The sequence below is a fragment of the Frankliniella occidentalis genome, unplaced genomic scaffold (assembly GCF_000697945.3).
Source record: "Frankliniella occidentalis isolate FOCC.00 unplaced genomic scaffold, Focc_3.1 Scaffold16, whole genome shotgun sequence".
Classification (NCBI taxonomy): Eukaryota; Metazoa; Arthropoda; class Insecta; order Thysanoptera; family Thripidae; genus Frankliniella; species Frankliniella occidentalis.
The window spans coordinates 2622076-2629551 of record NW_026267146.1 but is presented as its reverse complement, the minus strand read 5'-3'; the positions used below and the strand labels follow the sequence as shown (position 1 = coordinate 2629551).

General features: G+C 53.9%; 1 protein-coding gene across 2 annotated transcripts in view; it reads right to left on the bottom strand.

The window, feature by feature from the left end:
* The window catches only part of LOC113208973 (uncharacterized), a 36524-nt gene extending 33258 nt beyond the window's left edge, over positions 1-3266 (bottom strand). Inside the window, exon 1 of one of the 2 annotated variants that reach the window (XM_052264074.1) lies at positions 3227-3266. The gene's annotated coding sequence lies outside the window, so the exon portion shown is untranslated. Of the gene's footprint in view, positions 1-3081; positions 3179-3226 lie in introns of those variants that run through there. The other variant, XM_052264073.1, reaches the window with a different exon arrangement.
* Positions 3267-7476: the final 4210 nt, after the last annotated feature.

Genomic DNA, 7476 nt, shown 5'->3' with positions numbered 1-7476 from the left:
CCTCTGTGTGTTCCCCAGTCGGTTCTGCTCCGTGAAGCCCCCCTCCCCCTCCTATCCGCCCCCGCACGGCGCAGCAGCCCACAACTTCATTCACTTTACCTACTTGCCCCCCCCCCTCCCGTGCGCGAATGTGAATGGGTCCAGACGCCGCGTGGGGCCTTGGCTCCTTGGACTGGCAGCTCCTGGGGCTGGCGGGGCCCCCCAACCACCGTGGAGTGGCATCCAGCCCACGGCCCCACGCACGCACGAGGAGACGCTCCGGTAATGGGACAGACTGCAGCCCCCGCTACTGGCAAACTTCCTTCTCCTTCCTCACTGTTAAAATATTTTTTGTTGTGTTTTTTTTCAGCGGCAGGGCGCGACTCTTTCTGTTGGTTAAATACATAAGCATTGCTCTAGATGGTCGTTTCTTCGCTGCGTTATTTATTTGTTAACGGACATTGTGGACGTAAGCAGCGCAAGGACAAATAAAGCAAAGGATACAGAGAGCGGGCTCGACTCTGGCTGTGCGCGGGGCCCGACCGTGGGGAGCCCAAGAGGAAGGGCGGAAGCAATACCATCCCCCTTTCTCCAGCCTGCAGCCCCTCCGGCCGCCACGCCGCGCCACGCCCGGGGGCGTACGCGTGCGTGCTGGGGCGGGGTGTTCCGCGCCGGGTGCTCCGTCACGAACGCCCCGCCGCCGACGGCCACGGCCAAGGCCGACGGATTAAATTCGCGCAGCAGACGCGCGGCGGGAAAGAACGACGGCCCGCGAAAATCGCGCACGGATGTCTATATTTCATTTCCATTTCCGCGTTTTATTTCCCCCGCGTCTCTCTTAGGCCGGAGTGGTCTGGACCACACTCCTCCAGGACCCGCACGCGACTTCCTGCCGCCTGCTGTATATTTCCAGTCGGAGGGGGCGTCTCTCGTCTCGTTCGGGGGAATTCCCAATGAAATTCCGATGCCAGGTCGCCGGCATGCGGACGGGGCCGGGGGGGGGGGGTCTGATTCGGATCGGGATTCAGTCGGGCGCATAGCTTTCCGTGGGAGGGACGTAGAGGCATAGAGAGAGCCTGACGAACAGTCCACGCAAACTGCGTAGTGCGAGTAGTGTGGGCTGTAGAGAGAGTGCATTTACAAAATTTTTGTTCAGTTTAAGAAAGCATAATTTAAAAAATACATATTTTTGTCATCATGCGAACGAAAATTTTGACTTTGGATTCTTGCAAGAAACGTCCATGTACGAAATTTTCGTTATAGAAATACAATTACTTTTTCCCACAGAAACGTTTTTTTCTGGGTTAGCCATGCGGGACGTGGTCCAAGCACACAACACTTTTTGTGAGCAGCCTGCTGCCCGGCACCGGCGGCCTGCCGCAGCTCTACCTCACGACCATATGATGACGATATGGTGACCCGGGGCCGCGCGCCGACGCCGTCCCGTCAAGGCTCATAGGAGGCGTCCTGACAAATATACGACCTCGTAAAGGGACACACACACACCCTAAGGCGTGGGCTATGGGGCTTGGTGGCGGCGCGGCGAGCGCGAGGGTGTACGCCGGGGCGGCGTGCACCCAGAAAATGGTATCCTTGTCACAAGGCCAAATGCCAAATGCGTTGCTTCAACGCTATTTTCACATAAAAAAAAAACGAGGAAAATTGTCTTGAACTACTATCCAAAAATCAACTTAATTTTCTTGAAATTATTGGAAAAACCTTCAACCAAGGTCGAAAATTACCTTATGTATTTTTTCTAGAGAAAATTCCTTGGTTTAAGGATACCATTTTCTTGGCGTGGCCAGGGGCGGCAGGACACGCAGATGCAGCCGTGAGCACGCGTGAGCTCAGGTCGACCCACCCCGAGCAGAGCAGACCGGCGGGCGCATGGTAACTGATGGCCGCTCGGCAGCATCGTTATCCTAGTCTGCCGAATCGATTCCCCATTATTACGACCGGCGAAAAAGGTGAAGCAGCAAAGACGAACGTGGCCGACGACGACGCGCGCAAGGGCGGGGAAAATTATTCCAGAAAGTTTTTGCCGCCGCTGCTGCTGCTCTTGGAGCACAACGACGGCACCGGCGCGGAGCTGAGGGCCGCCAGGAGGGGCGGCGCGCCACGCCGCGGGGGCGCGAGGGCGAGCGGGCATGTTGTAGTGCGCTCGAGGCGCCGAAGCACTTCTGCTCCATCGTATTTTCCAAACGAGGTCTCTAGTGGGGTCGCCCCGGCGCGCCCTGCCCCTGCAAACAGCGGCGGTGCTGGGAGGGGGGGGGGCACAGCGCCGCGCTGTCCACGGGGAAAAAGCGGCACGGCACGGCACGGCAGCGAACGGAACCGAAGGTAGACGAAGCAGGGTGGTGGAGGATGGAAGGTAAAAGAGGCGGATAGAGAGAGAGAGGTAGAAAGTGGGGCGCAGGGAGGGAGAGGGGCGACAGGCAGCTGCATATTCACATTCGCATTTATATTCGAGAGCAAGGCCGCCTGTAATCGAGCTATGGGTCTTCAGTTTCAGTTGTAGTACACTCGGCCGACAAAGGAGCCGCTGCGTCCGGAGGGAAAGCAGACAAGGGTGGGCGGAAGCTGCAGCAGAGCAGAATGCAGAGGCCATGCCAGGGGGAGGGGCGGGGAAGAATGTCAAGGCTTTTCAATGTAAATGCCCCTCTACTTAGAAAGGTCGTCACTGATGACGGGTTCAACTAACAGTGCACATATTTCCAATAATTTGTTGGTCTGCAAAGCCAATAGGGTGTTTCGAATCGAAAATGTTGGTCTGCAAAGCCAATAGGGTGTTTCGCTGAATCGAAAATGGACAGGGAGAAGATGCAAAGAAGTGACAAAACGGAGCCGGAAAAAGCAACCAGCAGACATAACCTAAAATGCTGTTTGGAATTACCATTCTCGTTATGAATTTTAGGGCCAGAATGCGAATAATAACCACAGCACAATGTTTTTTAACGAGCTACACCTGAACACAGTGCACAACACCACACTAACACAAAGATGTGCAAAAGTCCCTTCGCAGGTGAGAAGAGGGTATGACGGGGTAGGGTGGCGACGCCCAAGGTTAATAGGGTCGAAATCAACTTATACAATGCGACATACCTGCATGACAACAGAGCTTTCGAATGGTGCGACGGTCCCCATGCACATACAGCAAACACTTCAATAAACCGCTTCAAACTATATGGTAACTAAAACTAACGAGCTCACGACCGACATGAGGTGACGGCTTGTATGCGCGACTAACCTCAACGATCGCGCAACTTGCCTGCCTGGCCTTATGGCCATATTCTGCTCTCCTCCACCGGGTCGCCCGGCTTTCGAGTCCAGGGTTCAGATGTGGCACGTCGTTTAAAGCCAAACCGAGTGTGTGTCCGTCGAGCTCGGAGTGAAGCGTCCGGCTGGCGAGGATCACGCGCCAGCTGCCCTGTCTCTGAGGCTGACCGGCCGAGTGCGGTGGTGCACATCAAAAAGCACACAAAAGGTCCCACATTTTTGCCGTGTTTAATGCGCATTTGGGCGTAAAATACGAATTTCATGCGCATAATGCGTATCAAACGTGCTATATATGTGGGATCTTTTCAGCGCCATTTGATGCTGTGATGTTTTTCTCATGCCTATGGTCTGCGAAACGGCACAGCGCATAGCGGCTACGGTAGTAAAAGTAATAATATTAATGCCAGTTTTAGTACCGCTGTGCTGCTACATCTCGTCTCGATGTGACGTATGCGCGCGGCCACGGCCATGGGTCGGATGGCGCCGCGGGGCACTGTGCTAACAAGACTCCGCCGCGCAGAGCCGCCCCCGGGCCACCGAGCCTCTCTGCTTTCATTTCAAGAAATTTCTCCATTCTCCTCCCCCCCTCTCCCCCTCTCCTCCCTTCTGCTTCCACACTGGCGATCGAATATGAAATCGCCCTGCCGCCGGCCAGGCCCCTCGAAAACATCAGACAGACGGCGAAAAAATGGAAGTTTTTGATTGGTCCATTCAATAAATTACTGTACTTGTGTTTTCATTTCATCTCGCAGATTCACGTAACGGGAACCAATAGGTTTTAATTACGTTCCCGAGCAATATGAAACCGCTGCCACTGCTCCGCCAGCTCGGGAGATCCCCCCCTCCCTCCTATTTTTCTTCCCTATCCCCATCTCCCTTTGTGTCGCTCTTGCAGCAGTCGACTGAATATGTTTGATTCAAAAGCGCCCGCACCGACGCCCTGCCGTCGCCATTTCCATAAACCGTGTTGATTTAAAAAGCGAGAATGCAAGGGAAAAGATCGTGGAAGAGCAGGGGGAAAAAAAGAGACAACTCCCACGGCCCCCCGCTCCCATCAACTTCCGTCAGCAGCTGGCGGCCAGGTGTGTCCCAGAGGGACGAGCAGGAGCTGCATAAGAGGAGACTACTTCCTGCTCCCTTCAACTGCCAGCAGCAGCTGGTGCAGGTGTGTCCCAGAGGGACGAGCGCGAGCTGCATAAGAGGAGACAACTCCCTGCTCCCCTCAACTGCCAGGAGCAGCTGGTAGCAGGTGTGGTGTCTCATGGGAAGGTGCAGAAGTAGATGAGACTACTCCGAGGGGTCGTCAACTCCCTTCGGCCGTGTACGGAGGAATATATATTACAAGTAATATGTGTAATATCGGTAATATTGGTGTAATATTGTGTAATGTCAGTATTATCAAGTAATATCAAGTAATATTATGTAATAGCATGTACTATCAAGTAATATTACGTAATATCAAGTAATATTACGTAATATATCAAGTAATATTACGTAATATATCAAGTAATACACTGCCGCTCGAAATTAGCGGCGCACTTTTTTGAGCCGGCGTATTTTCTAAGTGTTCTGAGCTAGAATGTCGAGATTTGGCCTGTAGACGTCTCATTGGTTCGTCCTTGGATCCCACGAAGTGCACATCCCTTGCGCCACCCCATACGGCCTGTGCAGCCCCTGGAGTAAAGAGGGGTAGAAAATTGACCTATAAGGTTCCGAATTTGTCACTTAAAATGATCGGAAAGTCGAAATTTTTGGTGTACCGACTCAAATTTGTGTCCTCTTTCGAAAGGCGCTAGCGAAATCGCGGTCGTTCAAACCACCCCCTGCCCTGTTCACCCCCACCCCCATGAAGGGGTGAGTTTTGAGGATGGTCAAAACTCCCGTGACATCCTCCGGGGACACCCCCTGTACACGGGCCATGTGTTTTTTTTCGAATTGGACAAACCCCGACCAAACAACCCCCATGAACGTGCAACCCCTTTTCGAATATCGGCCATTTTGGAACCTTAGGGTTGAAGTTTTAGCATGAAACTTTTAGGAATGATTCCTTTTGCCATTTGGAACACAACCATGCCGAGAAACCCGGTGTCAACATCTTCAACCCCTGCCCAGGGGGTAGCTACCCCCGAGTGACTGTGCACCCCTTTGGGAGGGGATGGAGAGCTGGGTCTATGCGAATCTATTCAAGAACATCTCAAGGAAGCTCCCCTCAAATTTTCATGTCGATCGGACCAACCATTTTGCGTACAAACTCGATAAAGTGGAATATCGTTCAAAAACTACCCCCAAGTTCAACTTGCCCTGTCGCCAAACTGAGAAGGGGTAGCGACCCCACCCAAAGCGTCCCTCCTCGGCCCAATCTTCACCTCGAAGGCCGCAGAGTCTTGGGTCCCTGCGGTGACGTTCGCGGCCGTGAGACCGATGTAGATATGTAGTTCCTGTTTAAGTCCACTCCCCATTTAATAGAAATACCGGTAACACGTTTCGTAGATGCATAGACGTACACGACAACAAGTACAACAGAGGCCGCGAGCAATGCGTAGCGCTGTTGCCATCTAGTCGTCATGGCTGACTAGTGCAGTATTGCAGGTGGTTCCGGCAACTGGCGTGGCTGGCGGTCTTTTTAAAAAGCCATTATGACTGTAGTAGGCCTACGATTCACCACGCACAGTTTCTCAATATTAACAGAAATGTTTGACCCTTCCGCGGTACCACCAGAAACAATTCTGAAGTGTGCTAAGTTGCTTGACATGTACAATTGATGTGAAGTAATATCGAGTAATATCAAGTAATATTGAGTAATATCAAGTAATATCTGGTAATATTGTGTAATATCGGGTAATATTGTGGAATATCGGGTAATATTGTGGAATATCAAGTAATATGTGTAATATTAGAGTAATATTAGAGTAATATCAGTCCGTGTACGAAGGAATATCGGAGTTGACGACCCCTCGGACTACTCTCCAATCCCTCCTCCAACTGCCAGCTGCAGCTGGCAGCAGGTGTGTGGGGGTTGAGCGAGGTTTGGTGGCCTCGAGAACGTAAAGGCCGCGCTGAGGTCAAATCCGCAATCAAGCCCCAGAATTGTTCTGTCACGGGTGATCTATGTGAGTCCGCTGAAGAGAATTAAACAGGGGTCACACAGAGAGGAAAAGAGGCAGAACCGGCGACGCTTCAAAGTCATGAAAATGTAAGTTTCTGTCCGTCGTAGCGGCCCTGGCCAAGGAGGAGGGAGTGGGGTGGGGGGTAAGTCGCCCTTCGACCCGTCACATTCCAGCAACCGGACATAAGTGGACTTGGGATGAGTTGCCTTGAGGAGACAGCACCAGAGCGCCAACATTTCCGTCTTCATCTTCTTCCACGCGACGACCACCAAAGCGACGTTGCCTCCGCGACGGGGGGAGCGGGACGGGCGATTTCTAACAATTACCGCCCGGTCACTCTCGCCCGTCAGCCCCCGAGCCCCGGACGGAGCGCGCCCTTCAGGTCGAGCGGCGCCGTGACTCCGAGCCTCGGGGGCAGGCCTCGGAGGGTGCGGGCGATGCGTGGGTGCGACCCCTGCGCGCCGGGGATGGGGGGGGCTCTCTGTCTCGTTTGGGGCTTACCGCGCGACCGGGAGGGGGTGAGGGAGGGGTGAGTAAGCAGGTTAATGTTCGTGCCCTACTGACTACGGCAGCACCCACGCACGCCAGGCGCCCCGCCCCGCAGCGCGCAGCGCCACACCCCACCACGCCCCGCCACGCCTCTTTAAAACTCCCGCCGCATCAACGTTGGCCCTGGCGAGGTGCGGCGTCGCGAGGGCAGATAGCGGGCAGGAGGGGCTTTTGCAGCGTGGCGGCGTGCTTTGGGCGGCGGCGTCGTGGTCGTGGTCGCCTGGCTGCGCCGTGGTACTATCGTTTGCATGGTGCGGGGCGCGGGCGCGGGGCGTGGGGCGTTTCCTTCCTCCCGCGCGGTCCGCGCACCACTGGGGGAGCTAGAAGCGCGCCGCCGGCGCCCTCGGCCATCGGCGGCACCCTATGCACAGGGTACAGAGGCCCGAGGGGTGAACAACTGGTGTATTCCTCTGTCCCCGAGGCTTGTATTACCTAATATTACCGTATATTACCATGTATTCCATGGATTACTTTGTATTACCATGTAGTACCTTGTATTACCTTGTATTACATTGTATTACAAGATTTTTTTCTCTGTAATACCTTATATTACTCTGTAGTACCA